Source organism: Pseudophryne corroboree, chromosome 11 (genome assembly GCF_028390025.1).
Source record: "Pseudophryne corroboree isolate aPseCor3 chromosome 11, aPseCor3.hap2, whole genome shotgun sequence".
Lineage (NCBI taxonomy): Eukaryota > Metazoa > Chordata > Amphibia > Anura > Myobatrachidae > Pseudophryne > Pseudophryne corroboree.
The window spans coordinates 246,234,159-246,250,708 of NC_086454.1; the positions used below are offsets into that span (position 1 = coordinate 246,234,159).

The 16,550-nt window shown below is 45.5% G+C and overlaps 1 long non-coding RNA gene across 2 annotated transcripts in view; it reads left to right on the top strand.

The window, feature by feature from the left end:
• The first annotated feature begins 300 nt into the window (after positions 1-300).
• The window catches only part of LOC134969396 (uncharacterized), a 348,300-nt gene continuing 332,050 nt past the window's right edge, over positions 301-16,550 (top strand). The window contains exon 1 of one of the 2 annotated variants that reach the window (XR_010189470.1): positions 301-387. This is a non-coding gene — a long non-coding RNA (uncharacterized LOC134969396). The remainder of the gene's footprint in view (positions 388-16,550) is intronic. The other variant, XR_010189471.1, reaches the window with a different exon arrangement.

The window sequence follows — 16,550 nt, forward strand, 5'->3', positions numbered from 1 at the left end:
AGAAGTTGCTTATAACTTCTAAGCATATTCTTTGTTTAATTGCAAGCATTTTACAGATAAAACTGGCCAGAGTTGCAGGGCTCCGGGAATTGCAGTGAGAGACAGAGATGAGGCAGCGGGAGCTGAGCCTCATCTCACACACTGTCAGAGCCTGCCTGTACAGCGGGGCTGGGCTACACAGCAGCCAATTGTGCTGCTTAGAAAAGAGAAATGGGAAGCATGCCTCAGTGTGGTGGCGTACTTGTGCTCTGATGGACAGCTCGGATTGGTCATGTGACCAATCCAGGAAGTGCAGAAAGACGGACACCGAGCTGAGCAGCGTGACAGGGGAGGAGGGAGATGGGGATCTGGGGTGCCAGCAGCAGCCACCCGTGCACAGTGACTAGGGTGAGTAGCTGCCAGAACCTGTAATCTGTGTGTGTGTGTGTCATCAGCCTCTGTGTGTGTGGCATCTGTAGTGAGTGTCGGGACAGGACTCTGTGTTCGTGTGTGTGTGTCATCTGAGTGTGGGAACAGGACTCTGTGTGTACGTGTGTATATCATCTGTAGTGAGTGTGTGGACAGGATTGTATGTGCGTGTGTGTGTGGCATCTGTAGTGAGTGTGGGCACAGGACTCTGTGTGTGTGTGTGTTTGTGTGGGGGGGGTGAGGGGGGGCACTAACAGCTTTGCCGGGACCCAGTAATGAGTGGGGGCATGGCCAATGAAGGGGCGTGGCTAGAGCACTATTAAAAATCTAAAATAACATGACATGCGGCCGCGAAGCCGGTGTGCACCACGCAGTGGGGGAGCCGGTGTCAGAACTGGTGGGTGGCAGTGCAAGGCAGGGCGCGATCGTTCCCCTTCCTTTCATCACGGGAGAGAGGACTGGCCACCGCTGAGCTGCCTGTCACCCCAGCACAGCATCTGCAGGGCTGGGAGAGAGGTTGCTGCAGCGGCGGCCAGTCCTCTCTCCTCACTCGACATGCGGCTGTCTACAACAAGGAAGGGGGAGGGCAGCGGGACCAGGGCCCCTCCAATGGGCTGGGCCAGGTAGAGAGTACCCTCCACCCCCCTCTCGGCGCGCGCGTGTGTGTGTGTGTGGCATCTGTAGTGAGTGTGGGGACAGGACTGTGTGTGTGTGGGGGGGGGGGACATCTGTAGTGAGTGTGGGGACAGGACTGTGTGTGTGTGTGTGTGTGTGTGTGGGGGGCATCTGTAGTGAGTGTGGGGACAGGACTGTATGTGTGTGTGGGGCATCTGTAGTGAGTGTGGGGACAGGACTGTGTGTGTGTGTGTGGCATCTGTAGTGAGTGTGGGGACAGGACTGTGTGTGTGTGGGGGGGCATCTGTAGTGAGTGTGGGGACAGGACTGTGTGTGTGGGGGGGGGGGCATCTGTAGTGAGTGTGGGGACAGGACTGTGTGTGTGTGGGGGGGGCATCTGTAGTGAGTGTGGGGACAGGACTGTGTGTGTGTGTGTGTGGGGGGGGGGCATCTGTAGTGAGTGTGGGGACAGGACTGTGTGTGTGTGTGTGTGGGGGGGGGGGGGCATCTGTAGTGAGTGTGGGGACAGGACTGTGTGTGTGTGTGTGGGGGGGGGGCATCTGTAGTGAGTGTGGGGACAGGACTGTGTGTGTGGGGGGGGGGGGGCATCTGTAGTGAGTGTGGGGACAGGACTGTGTGTGTGTGGGGGGGGGGCATCTGTAGTGAGTGTGGGGACAGGACTGTGTGTGTGTGTGGGGAGGGGCATCTGTAGTGAGTGTGGGGACAGGACTGTGTGTGTGTGTGTGGGGGGGGGGGGCATCTGTAGTGAGTGTGGGGACAGGACTGTGTGTGTGTGTGTGTGGGGGGGGGGCATCTGTAGTGAGTGTGGGGACAGGACTGTATGTGTGTGTGGGGCATCTGTAGTGAGTGTGGGGACAGGACTGTGTGTGTGTGTGTGTGTGTGTGTGTGTGTGTGTGTGTGTGTGTGTGTGTGTGTGTGTGTGTATATGTTACATTGAAATGGGGGTCACAGACTCCCAGCACCCAAACCCACCCCCATGTGTGCCTCCCTCCCCAGCTTCTGACCTCCCCGCACGTCACTGATGGGAGAGAAGCAGTATCAGTGCACATAACATGCGCTGATGACACCCCAAAATGCACTTTCATCATCTACTGTACCCCATAGCATGTTAGAAACATGTATCTTATGCTTGGTCCACGGTGTCAGACTGAACTTTCTTTGTGCAACTAACTGGAAGACATGTTTTGCAAATTCTACCGTTGCCTTTAAATGGGGGCGTGACCACATAGACCAATAGGAAACTTGCTGCTTGTGGCCACACACCTCTCTGTAGTATCAGATAAACGTGACCAAATACTTGGGTTCTGCATGGAGTAGTAGATCATGAAGCTATGGCGAGATTGCTTTGTGGAGGGTGGGTTTCTGAGACTTTGCAACGAGGCTGAAGTTAGCTTCTTATTCGGCCAGCTTCTTATTCACTTCTTATTCGGCTCCAGCTTCTTATTCACTTCTTATTCGGCTCCAGCTTCTTATTCAGAAATTATTATATTAAAATAAATTAAATAAGGATAGATCACTAAGTTAACATTGCATAAACTTCAAATAGTGTCCCTTACACCAATCTACATGACATTTTGCAATAAACAAAAATGATTTGGGCATGAAAATGGTGGTAAAGCGGGCACAGACACCAGATTTCATCATTTTGAATAAGAAGCTGTAGCTGTGCAAGGGTTAAACAGCGTTGGTCAAAAGATTTGATACTTGAAACTCACACAGGGTGGTCACTTACATATCACCCACTTGCCGTTTGTCTTGACCAACAAGCATTTGGGCATGAAAATGGTGGTAAAGCGGGCACAGACATCAGATTTCATCATTTTGAATAAGAAGCTGTAGCTGTGCAAGGGTTAAACAGCGTTGGTCAAAAGATTTGACACTTGAACCTCACACAGGGTGGTCACTTACATATCACCCACTTGCAGTTTGTCTTGACCAACAAGCATTTTGGCATGAAAATGGTGGTAAAGCGGGCACAGACACCAGATTTCATCATTTTGAATAAGAAGCTTTAGTTGTGCAAGGGTTAAACAGCGTTGGTCAACAGATTTGACACTTGAAACTCACAGAGGGTGGTCACTTACATATCACCTACTTGCAGTTTGTCTTGAGCAACAAGCATTTGGGCATGAAAATGGTGGTAAAGCGGGCACAGACACCAGATTTCATCATTTTGAATAAGAAGCTGTAGCTGTGCAAGGGTTAAACAGCGTTGGTCAAAAGATTTGATACTTGAAACTCACACAGGGTGGTCACTTACATATCACCAACTTGCAGTTTGTCGTGACCAACAAGCATTTGGGCATGAAAATGGTGGTAAAGCGGGCACAGACACCAGATTTCATCATTTTGAATAAGAAGCTGTAGCTGTGCAAGGGTTAAACAGCGTTGGTCAAAAGATTTGATACTTGAAACTCACACAGGGTGGTCACTTACATATCACCCACTTGCAATTTGCCTTGACCAACAAGCATTTGTGCATGAAAATGGTGGCAAGGCGGGCACAGACACCAGATTTCATCATTTTGAATAAGAAGCTGTAGTTGTGCAAGGGTTAAACAGCGTTGGTAAACAGATTTGACACTTGAAACTCACACAGGGTGGTCACTTACATATCACCCACTTGCAGTTTGTCTTGATCAACAAGCATTTGGGCATGAAAATGGTGGTAAAGCGGGCAGACACCAGATTTCATCATTTTGAATAAGAAGCTGTAGCTGTGCAAGGGTTAAACAGCGTTGGTGAAAAGATTTGACACTTGAACCTCACACAGGGTGGTCACTTACATATCACCCACTTGCAAGTTGCCTTGACCAACAAGCATTTGGGCATGAAAATGGTGGTAAAGCGGGCACAGACACCAGATTTCATCATTTTGAATAAGAAGCTGTAGCTGTGCAAGGGTTAAACAGCGTTGGTCAAAAGATTTGACACTTGAAACTCACACAGGGTGGTCACTTACATATCACCCACTTGCAATTTGCCTTGACCAACAAGCATTTGGGCATGAAAATGGTGGTAAAGCGGGCACAGACACCAGAATTTCATCATTTTGAATAAGAAGCTGTAGCTGTGCAAGGGTTAAACAGCGTTGGTCAAAAGATTTGATACTTGAAACTCACACAGGGTGGTCACTTACATATCACCAACTTGCAGTTTGTCGTGACCAACAAGCATTTGGGCATGAAAATGGTGGTAAAGCGGGCACAGACATCAGATTTCATCATTTTGAATAAGAAGCTGTAGCTGTGCAAGGGTTAAACAGCGTTGGTCAAAAGATTTGATACTTGAAACTCACACAGGGTGGTCACTTACATATCACCCACTTGCAATTTGCCTTGACCAACAAGCATTTGTGCATGAAAATGGTGGCAAGGCGGGCACAGACACCAGATTTCATCATTTTGAATAAGAAGCTGTAGTTGTGCAAGGGTTAAACAGCGTTGGTAAACAGATTTGACACTTGAAACTCGCACAGGGTGGTCACTTACATATCACCCACTTGCAGTTTGTCTTGATCAACAAGCATTTGGGCATGAAAATGGTGGTAAAGCGGGCAGACTCCAGATTTCATCATTTTGAATAAGAAGCTGTAGCTGTGCAAGGGTTAAACAGCGTTGGTCAAAAGATTTGACACTTGAAACTCACACAGGGTGGTCACTTACATATCACCCACTTGCAATTTGCCTTGACCAACAAGCATTTGGGCATGAAAATGGTGGTAAAGCGGGCACAGGCACCAGATTTCATCATTTTGAATAAGAAGCTGTAGTTGTGCAAGGGTTAAACAGCATTGGTCAACAGATTTAACACTTGAAACTCACACAGGGTGGTCACTTACATATCAACCACTTGCAATTTGCCTTGACCAACAAGCATTTGGGCATGAAAATGGTGGTAAAGCGGGCACAGATACCAGATTTCATCATTTTGAATAAGAAGCTGTAGCTGTGCAAGGGTTAAACAGCGTTGGTCAAAACATTTTACACTTGAAACTCACACAGGGTGGTCACTTACATATCACCCACTTGCAAGTTGCCTTGACCAACAAGCATTTGGGCATGAAAATGGTGGTAAAGCGGGCACAGACACCAGATTTCATCATTTTGAATAAGAAGCTGTAGTTGTGCAAGGGTTAAACAGCGTTGGTCAAAAGATTTGACACTTGAAACTCACACAGGGTGGTCACTTACATATCACCCACTTGCAGTTTGTCTTGACCAACAAGCATTTGGGCATGAAAATGGTGGTAAAGCGGGCACAGACACCAGATTTCATCATTTTGAATAAGAAGCTGTAGCTGTGCAAGGGTTAAACAGCGTTGGTCAAAAGATTTGATACTTGAAACTCACACAGGGTGGTCACTTACATATCACCCACTTGCAATTTGCCTTGACCAATGTAAGGATTCTTCCTCTATTCTTTAACCCTCGATGTGATAGTCTCTTAGACGTCCGTGAGTGTAAACCTTATGCTACGAGTAACATGCAAAACACAAGCAGTAAAGATTCACACTGTTTATTGTTTGTTTAACAAAAGTATATAAAAGAAAGGATTTAGGGCGTGTATGTCCCAAGTCAATAACTAATTGGACAGAACACAAAAGGGGGTCAACATAACATGATTGGCTAGAAACTGCCGCAGCGGAAGGATATACATATATGGGCAAATTTGTACTCAAATAGAAAAGTTATTCACACGGTATAAAAAGATAACAGACAAAGACAGTAGCAAAAAATGTGCTGGAACAAACAGTTCTGTAACACAAACAATTCTATGACATGTGAAGCAGAGACGAGCTTTAACCCTTTCATTCCCCTCTTAGAATCATTATTGTTATACTATATGATTCTTGCAAAGCTTACGTCTTTCTGCACGCCAGTGGACTAGATACTGGGCATATGACTCAGGGCCAGGTACCTCAGTTTCAGTAGTATGGGACAGGGCACCATTGTACATTATGGCATTATCGATACCCTTGGAGGTGAGCTTCTTACAGCACGGGATAATACAGTAAACAATAGTGGTAACAAGAATAAGGGTAATAAGTATAAATATACCTATTTGTATAAGGGCTTGTTTCCAGTTTTCAACCCATCCAAAGTATTGGCTCCATGGATTATCAACACCTGAGTTCCTTTTGAGTTCTTTTGATAATGACTCTAGTTTCTGTATGGCTAATGTTACTTTACCGTTAGGACCTGTGTTATCAGGGATATAGGTACAACATCCTTCGGCTTTGTTGATGTAAACGCATGTACCACCTTTTTCTGCTAGCATCATATCCAGAGCCATCCTATTTTGGAAGGTCATATGGGAAGTAGCTTCTAGTTGCTCAGATATTCCCAGAAGGGCCTCTTTGGTATCATTAACAAATCTTTGTTGGTTATAATATATATAGTTAATCCACGCTACATTTTTGTTTACAGTCACTATAGGGAATAAAGATTCAAATCCTGCAGCTACCTCGTCTCTAGCTTTGAACTTATTTGGAACCCCTCTTGGGACCCCTATAGCATCAATGTATACATGGGGGTCAAAACTACCTCCTGGGAGTGTCCTTTTCTTCCGAAGGATAGGGGAATTAGAGGAAGGAGTGGGGTGGTCTTCGGTGATCATTAGAAGTGGCATTATGACTTTGGCCAGGGCACACTCACCATGCCAGGGCGTATCCAATTTGATCCTAAGTTTCATATCCCCGCATATATAGTAGATGTCGCCTAATGATCTAGTTTGATTAACTAGGACAGTTGTCCTTCTTTCTGCGCAATACCCTGGTGGGAAAGGTTTTAAATCCCTTCCTTTGGTGGTGTTGGATACATAACAGGTATAATTCCCGGGGTATATGGTTATGGTACTTCCGGGATTAGGATTTTTTAATAATATAGGATATTCCTTCTTCCACATTTCACACTGACTATCATTATTTTTAGTATCATTGTATAGGCTAAAGAAGCATCCTTCTTGATCTAAAGGAATGTTTAAAGGTACTGTACCTAAGTGGGGCCTAGATTTGCCACATACGTAACAATTACTCATATTATGTTTTGCAGCATTATACTTCATCCATTCTAGCCAGAAATTAATGTCAGAGAAACCGGTTTCAATGGCTAGGACGTCTTCAAAAGTGGGGTTATTAATGGCTACCATATCCTTAAAGGTAGCAATATGAGGCCTTAAAGGTTTACCTTGGGGAGAAACTCTGGACTGGTATGCTGGATGTTTAAACATATCCCATAAATAAAAGATCTGTCTTGCGCTAAAGTACCCTGTTTTCCACCATATCCCAACTACATAGGTACCATTATCTGCTCTGCTAGGGTGTTGGATGTTTAGTCTAAACCTGTATGCATTCGGGCCTTCATCCATCTTAAAGATAGACAGTCTCTTGAGTAGGGGTACTCCATCAGGTTGACTCCATCTGTTTAAGGCGTCTGATGGTCTGTACCCCCAATCAAGTCCCGTGTTCCACCCCACGGATCCCCAGGAATCACAGTTATATCCCCACCAGGAATCAGTAACACAAATATAAACTGTTTCGGACATCCCTGCTTTCCTTCTTTGCTGTATGAAATGTTTGTTGTCAGCAAGCTTGGGGAACATAAAATAGTCTAGGACATAGGTGGCTACGTGTGTGTTGGAGGAATTATACCACAAGGTGGGAACCCCGTCGGTGTGTGTAATGTCAACTTCACATGTTGTGAGGTGGATGTGGGCCAGTAGGGCTATCAAGGTAGTCCCCAGGGTAAAGATAGGGGGCATTTTCTTCATCCTCCTCTGGTCTTCTGTCTTCGCTAGGTGGGAGGTCAGGGCTGTCCGCCCCTGTTCGTACCTCACTGGAATCACCTGTTTCCTCCTCTAGGTCTGGTCTAGGAATTTTCTTTACTCGGGAAGCATGGATCCAGGTGGGACTCTCTTCTGTCAGGACTGCGGTTCGGGTTACAGCAACGACTTCTGTCTCTGGACCATAGGTGAAGTCTCCCGGAGTCTTGTTCTTTGGGAGTACTTTTACCACGACTCTGTCTCCAACTTTGAAAGGATGTGTTGGTTCCTGTGGGTTCAAAGGATTTTTACAAACAACATCATGTTCAATCTCATCAAGTTTGGTTATGAGGGCCCTGACATACTCTTCCCTTATAAGTTCTAGATCTCCTTCCTGTATTATCAACGGTTTTTTTGCCCATGGGGTGGGAAAAGGCCTACCCATCAATATCTCAAAAGGGGAGTACCCTAGGGTTTTCTGTGGGGTCATCCTAATTTCTGCTAGGATGATAGGGAGGACTTGCTTCCATTTGTGGAAGGTACCTCCTGTGGCCTTCCTTAGTTTGTCTTTGAGGGTCCTATTCATTCTTTCTACGACCCCTGAACTCTGCGGGTGGTACGGGATGTGAAACTTCCATTCTATTTGCAAGGCCTTCACTAGGGCCTGTGTGACTTTGGCTGTAAAGGCTGTGCCTTTGTCGCTATTTATCTGCAATGGGCATCCCCATCTCGGGATGATTTCCTGTGTTAGGATTCTAGCTACTGTCTTAGCATCCTCTGACTTAGTTGGGAATACTTCTGGCCAGCGAGAGAACATATCTACAATGACCAGGGCATATTCTTGTTTGCCTATGCCAGGGATATGGGTAAAATCAATTTGTAAGTGTGTAAAAGGGGTAGTGGGGTATTCAAGATGCTGGTGTTTCGCTTTATTAGGGTTGTTAGGGTTGTTCCTGAGGCAGGTGATGCATCTGCTAACATATTGGTCCACAAGTGTTTTGGCCTCAGTAACATAAAAATCCTTGGTTAGTAGGAGGAGTGTTGTGGCTTTACTATGGTGACCAACACCATGGTAATGGGCAATGAGCAAAGGGGCACTGGACTGGGGTATACAGGGTTTCCCCTCTTTGCAGATTAATCCTGATTTAGGATTTTTCTGCAGAATTGGGTAAGTCCAATCGGAGAGATCAGTATTAGTCGCAGCAGCTTGAAGTTGAGTGAGCAGATGGACGTTGTCAAGGGAGGGAGGGGCCATGACTGCCATGTGAGAATGGGCAGTAGGCTGTAGGGCCGCTTGTTTAGCAGTAGTGTCTGCAAGGGCGTTGCCAAGGGAGATATTATCCTTGCCGCCAGTATGTGCCTTGCAGTGGATAATGGCAATGTCAGAAGGGAGGGTAATGGCATGTAACAGATCAGAGATGAGCTGCGCATGCGAGATACCCTTACCATCTGCCCCGAGAAAGCCACGGCGTTGCCAAATGACCCCATGGTCATGAACAACGCCGTGGGCGTATCTGGAGTCAGTGTAGATGGTAACAGGCTTGTTCTGGTAGAGCTGACATGCTCTAGTGAGTGCAATGAGTTCTGCAGCTTGCGCGGACTGATAAGGTATTGGTAGGGCTTCCAACACAGTGTCAGGGAGGGTGACAATGGCATAGCCAGCTTGGTATGTATTGTCATTGGGCCTACTACAGGAGCCGTCAACAAAAACTATGTCTGCGCCTGGTATGGGAACGGGAGACATGTCAAGTCTGGGAGAAGTTTCAGCTTCAATGGAAGCAGCACAGTCATGTAGGTCGGGTGGTTCATCCTCGGGACCTTTCAAGCCTAAAAGGGCATTGAGAATGGGTGCTGGGCCAGAAGAACTAGCAGTGTACTTGATGGTAAGGGTAGGGTTACTCAAAAGGAGTACTTCATATCCACTAAGGCGTTGAGCAGACATGTGCTGTGTGTGTAAGCCTTTAAGTATTGCCAGGACATCATGTGTGGTGTGGAGTACTGTGGTGTGGCCTAAAGTGAGGGTAGTGGCCATTTCTGCAACCATTGCACAGGCTGCCAAAGCCCTGAGGCAGGCAGGCATACCTTGCACAGACACTGGCATGACTTTGGAAAAAAATGCCACGGGGCGCAACTTCCCTCCATGAAACTGTGTGAGCACCCCCGCCATGGTTTTACAATTGTCCCTTGCATATAGATGGAAAGGTAGTACATAATTGGGGAGGCCAAGTGCCGGACTTTTCATCAACATACATTTTAAACTTTCATATGCAGTTAACATTTCTTGTGACCATTGTACAGTTTTAGGTTTGTCCTTCAGTGTGGCTTGTCTCAAAATGTTATCATAATAGGAGCAATCAGATATCCACTGTCTGCAGTAATTTACCATACCCAGGAAGGACAGTAGTTCCTTCTGGGTAGTTGGGGTGACCAGGCCCAATACAGACTGTATGCGTTGTGGACTGATTTTCCTCTCTCCCTGAGTGAGCACAAAACCTAAGTAATCAACATGCTTTTTACACCATTGCATTTTTGTTTTGGACACCTTGTGTCCACATTCACAAAGCCAGTTTAGTAATGAAACACCATCCTCTCGGCAGGCCTCCTCAGTTTGACTACAGAGCAGCAGATCATCTGCATACTGTAGCAGGACTGAACCATGGTGAGGTTGCCAGGGCCTCAATGTGGCCTGGAGTACAAAGCTATAGACAACGGGTGAGTCAATATAGCCCATGGGTAATCTGCACCAGGTAAGTTGTTTACCCTCAAAAGAAAAGGCAAAAAGTAATTGTGTCTGTGAATCTACAGGTATGCTGAAAAAGGCATTCTTCAAATCAATTACAGAGAAGAACGCAGCATCTGCAGGGATTGCAGAAATGAGTGAGTTTACGTCTGGGACAATTGGTGCAATTGGGACAATTAGCTGATTGATCGCTCTGAGATCCTGTACAAATCTTATGCTGCCATCAGCCTTGGCAACAGGGTTCACAGGAGTACAGTATGGTGATACAATATGTCTGAGAATACCCTGTTGTAAGAATTGCTGTATCATGGGGCGGAGACCTTCTATCTTTTCTGGTGAGAGGGGATACTGTTTTTGATAAACAGGGTGTGAGTCGGGTTTGAGATTGGCCTTATATGGTGTGCATGAGATTAGGCCAGTGTCATATGGACCTTCTGACCAAAGAGCGGGGTTTACTTGGGCGAGGTCAGGCATGTTGGTAGTCATTTCCCAAATTGGAAAATGAGGGGATTCAATATCCAACCCAGTACCAGTAGGTGAGGGCAGGATAGAGATGGAAAGTTTGCTAAGCAGGTCCCTACCTAGTAGGTTAATGGGGCACTCAGGTATGACTGTGAACCTATGTTTGCCCATGCGCAACCCCTTTGTTGTGGAGACAGAGAGGGCCTTGGTTAGGTAGGCATCGGTGGGTATCCCATTGATTCCCATTGAAGGAGCAGTCTTTTCCAAATCACCATCATATAGGTCAGAACACAAAACACTGGTTGTTGCACCGCTGTCCACTAAAAAGGGAATTTTACTTCCATTTATAATAAGTGGCAGCAGAGGTGAATCTTTCCAATGACGGGTGAGTTGAATAAAGGCTGGGATACCCTCCTCCGGGCCCCGTCAGTGCGCGGGGTCTTGCCAGTCAACTCTGAAACGTACATGATCAGAGAGAGGGTTGTCATGGCGTGGGCGGGGGTGTTGTTGGGGGGCAGGATTCAGAGCAGGCTGTCGAGGTGTCTGAGGGGGCTGGGGGCAATCTCTTGCCCAGTGACCATCCTGGCCACAGTTGTAACAGGAGGTGTGCCGTTTGCCGGCCATGTCTCCTGTAGGTGATTTATGTTGGGGTCTTTGGAATCTTCCCTGACTGCGGGGTTGGTTCTGTCTGTCAAAGCGTCTGGAGTTCTGATAGTTATGAGTGGGTGCAGGTTTCTTTACATCAAAACACCCTGCAGCCTCTTTCTCATATAAATGTTTCTCAAAATCTTTCGTACTATCAGAAGTCCAGGAAGAGACGCTTTGCTTAACAGAAACTATGACAGAAGGTAGAAGGTTGTTAATGAAGGTGGAAATGAGTAAGCTTTCTGAGTTAAGCAAAGGTAAGCCAGCGTCATCTGTCCAGCAGTCCTTAAACCTTTTCCAAAACTCAGTAACAGACTCTGAGGGCTTCTGTTTACAAGCTACAGCGACAGGCAAAGAAGCACGGGTTTTAAAGACTTCCTTCATATGTGTATCAATTTCCTTCCACATATCCTCGATACCTGTCAGTGTGTTGAGGGGGTAAGCAGCGGCACTATTTTGTGCAGCGGGTGTGTGGATGGTAGGGACCTTTGTCCAATCCCATCCATTATAGTGGTCGGTTACACCATCTATAATCAGCCTCATGTCTTCTTGTGTATAGCTGCGTCCTTTGCAAGCTTTGCGCAAATAAGATATACAGCCAGCGGGGGTAACGGTAGGCTTGGGACAGTGTTTTACTATCCTGTCTAAATCTTCTATTTCAATGGGTTTTATTAACATTTGGTCTCCCACTGTCATAAAGGGTAAGTGGAGGGCAACGGTGGTGGAAGAAGCTTCACCGCCGTCAGAGAATTCAGTTCCTCTTCGAGTGACATGGGGGGAGAAGGAGCCCTCAGCAGCGATAGTGGAATCGGCTGTGCGGCGGGTGGCTGATTGTTTAAGGGATGTGGGCTGGGAGGTTATTACACTATTATCTAAACTCTGGGTTACTGGTGCGTTAGGGATAGAGCTAGTGGACGCATTTTCTAGCAGTGGAGTTGGAGGCGATCCCATCTGCTGTGAAAGGGTTACTGCTGCTAAGAGATCTGTGTCTTTAAGAGCAGGATATACTGGAATGTAAGGGGGAGGCGAGAGGGTTTTCAAAGATTTACAGGTTCTCACTTCCTCCCTTCTGTGCTGTTGGGAACTGATATTTTTAATCCTCCTTTGTTTCTTATTGATGGATTTATCATACCAATAGGGCGCTATGGTCAGCCACTGCTCACCCCCGGCCCGCATATATGCCATATCCCATTGTGGATCATGATCATACCACGGCCAGGCTTCCCTGTCCCCTAAACAAAGACCTTTAACCATATCCATATAAAAAGGGTAATTACTGCCTTCCCGTGGGAATGGGTCCTGTCCTGCTTTCTCTGTCCACCCTGCTAAATTATCCACCCAGGGATCAATCAAATAATAATCAGAGGTAGAGTTACGGGCCACGTATTCTTTACATGTCTCCTCGGGTAGGGGAGGGGGGTATACAGTTTTCTTACTCTGACCAGAGCCCATAGTAAAAACACAATTTCCAACAACTTTCTATGCATGCATCAGCTAACCAGTTAATTAGTTATTGACAATATCACAATATCATCTGCATAGTACTTTAACAAAACAATCGATAGTAATAATCTGTACGTTTACTCACCACTCGTACAGGGACTTGGAAATGCAGCGTATTGTGATAGGAAGCAAGAAAGTTATAAGGGTATTCAACAGACGTGCACTTACCACCCGTCAAGCTGAATACATGAAACTTATACTCTAATATCTGTTATGGCCATAACATAATAAGTAGACAATCAAATCGAGGTAAAATCTACGTTATGTATAGACTCCCAGGTCTATTTTAAGTATCCCAGATACTAACGTCTTTGGAGAATTGCGCTTGGACCCCTGGTCACTTCTCAGACGTATCTTTAAGTCCCAGACATTAAAGATGTTTGGTCACGTGTTCCCAGAACACTGACACGGATTCAGCTTCAGTGTATGACCGCAATCCCGTATGGCAAAGACAGACAATAAATTCTCTATCTTACCGTCCGGGGACGATCAACTGAATTCCGGCAAGAGCCCCCACTTGTAAGGATTCTTCCTCTATTCTTTAACCCTCGATGTGATAGTCTCTTAGACGTCCGTGAGTGTAAACCTTATGCTACGAGTAACATGCAAAACACAAGCAGTAAAGATTCACACTGTTTATTGTTTGTTTAACAAAAGTATATAAAAGAAAGGATTTAGGGCGTGTATGTCCCAAGTCAATAACTAATTGGACAGAACACAAAAGGGGGTCAACATAACATGATTGGCTAGAAACTGCCGCAGCGGAAGGATATACATATATGGGCAAATTTGTACTCAAATAGAAAAGTTATTCACACGGTATAAAAAGATAACAGACAAAGACAGTAGCAAAAAATGTGCTGGAACAAACAGTTCTGTAACACAAACAATTCTATGACATGTGAAGCAGAGACGAGCTTTAACCCTTTCAACCAACAAGCATTTGTGCATGAAAATGGTGGCAAGGCGGGCACAGACACCAGATTTCATCATTTTGAATAAGAAGCTGTAGTTGTGCAAGGGTTAAACAGCGTTGGTAAACAGATTTGACACTTGAAACTCACACAGGGTGATCACTTACATATCACCCACTTGCAGTTTGTCTTGATCAACAAGCATTTGGGCATGAAAATAGTGGTAAAGCGGGCACAGACACAAGATTTCATCATTTTGAATAAGAAGCTGTAGTTGTGCAAGGGTTAAACAGCGTTGGTCAAAAGATTTGACACTTGAAACTCACACAGGGTGGTCACTTACATATCACCCACTTGCAGTTTGTCTTGACCAACAAGCATTTGGGCATGAAAATGGTGGTAAAGCGGGCACAGACACCAGATTTCATCATTTTGAATAAGAAGCTGCAGCTGTGCAAGGGTTAAACAGCGTTGGTCAAAAGATTTGATACTTGAAACTCACACAGGGTGGTCACTTACATATCACCCACTTGCAATTTGCCTTGACCAACAAGCATTTGGGCATGAAAATGGTGGTAAAGCGGGCACAGACACCAGATTTCATCATTTTGAATAAGAAGCTGTAGTTGTGCAAGGGTTAAACAGCGTTGGTCAAAAGATTTGACACTTGAAACTCACACAGGGTGGTCACTTACATATCACCCACTTGCAGTTTGTCTTGACCAACAAGCATTTGGGCATGAAAATGGTGGTAAAGCGGGCACAGATACCAGATTTCATCATTTTGAATAAGAAGCTGTAGCTGTGCAAGGGTTAAACAGCGTTGGTCAAAAGATTTGATACTTGAAACTCACACAGGGTGGTCACTTACATATCACCCACTTGCAATTTGCCTTGACCAACAAGCATTTGGGCATGAAAATGGTGGTAAAGCGGGCACAGACACCAGATTTCATCATTTTGAATAAGAAGCTGTAGTTGTGCAAGGGTTAAACAGCGTTGGTCAAAAGATTTGACACTTGAAACTCACACAGGGTGGTCACTTACATATCACCCACTTGCAGTTTGTCTTGACCAACAAGCATTTGGGCATGAAAATGGTGGTAAAGCGGGCACAGACACCAGATTTCATCATTTTGAATAAGAAGCTGTAGCTGTGCAAGGGTTAAACAGCGTTGGTCAAAAGATTTGATACTTGAAACTCACACAGGGTGGTCACTTACATATCACCCACTTGCAATTTGCCTTGACCAACAAGCATTTGTGCATGAAAATGGTGGCAAGGCGGGCACAGACACCAGATTTCATCATTTTGAATAAGAAGCTGTAGTTGTGCAAGGGTTAAACAGCGTTGGTAAACAGATTTGACACTTGAAACTCACACAGGGTGATCACTTACATATCACCCACTTGCAGTTTGTCTTGATCAACAAGCATTTGGGCATGAAAATGGTGGTAAAGCGGGCACAGACACCAGATTTCATCATTTTGAATAAGAAGCTGTAGCTGTGCAAGGGTTAAACAGCGTTGGTCAAAAGATTTGATACTTGAAACTCACACAGGGTGGTCACTTACATATCACCCACTTGCAATTTGCCTTGACCAACAAGCATTTGGGCATGAAAATGGTGGTAAAGCGGGCACAGACACCAGATTTCATCATTTTGAATAAGAAGCTGTAGTTGTGCAAGGGTTAAACAGCGTTGGTCAAAAGATTTGACACTTGAAACTCACACAGGGTGGTCACTTACATATCACCCACTTGCAGTTTGTCTTGACCAACAAGCATTTGGGCATGAAAATGGTGGTAAAGCGGGCACAGATACCAGATTTCATCATTTTGAATAAGAAGCTGTAGCTGTGCAAGGGTTAAACAGCGTTGGTCAAAAGATTTGATACTTGAAACTCACACAGGGTGGTCACTTACATATCACCCACTTGCAATTTGCCTTGACCAACAAGCATTTGGGCATGAAAATGGTGGTAAAGCGGGCACAGACACCAGATTTCATCATTTTGAATAAGAAGCTGTAGTTGTGCAAGGGTTAAACAGCGTTGGTCAAAAGATTTGACACTTGAAACTCACACAGGGTGGTCACTTACATATCACCCACTTGCAGTTTGTCTTGACCAACAAGCATTTGGGCATGAAAATGGTGGTAAAGCGGGCACAGACACCAGATTTCATCATTTTGAATAAGAAGCTGTAGCTGTGCAAGGGTTAAACAGCGTTGGTCAAAAGATTTGATACTTGAAACTCACACAGGGTGGTCACTTACATATCACCCACTTGCAATTTGCCTTGACCAACAAGCATTTGTGCATGAAAATGGTGGCAAGGCGGGCACAGACACCAGATTTCATCATTTTGAATAAGAAGCTGTAGTTGTGCAAGGGTTAAACAGCGTTGGTAAACAGATTTGACACTTGAAACTCACACAGGGTGATCACTTACATATCACCCACTTGCAGTTTGTCT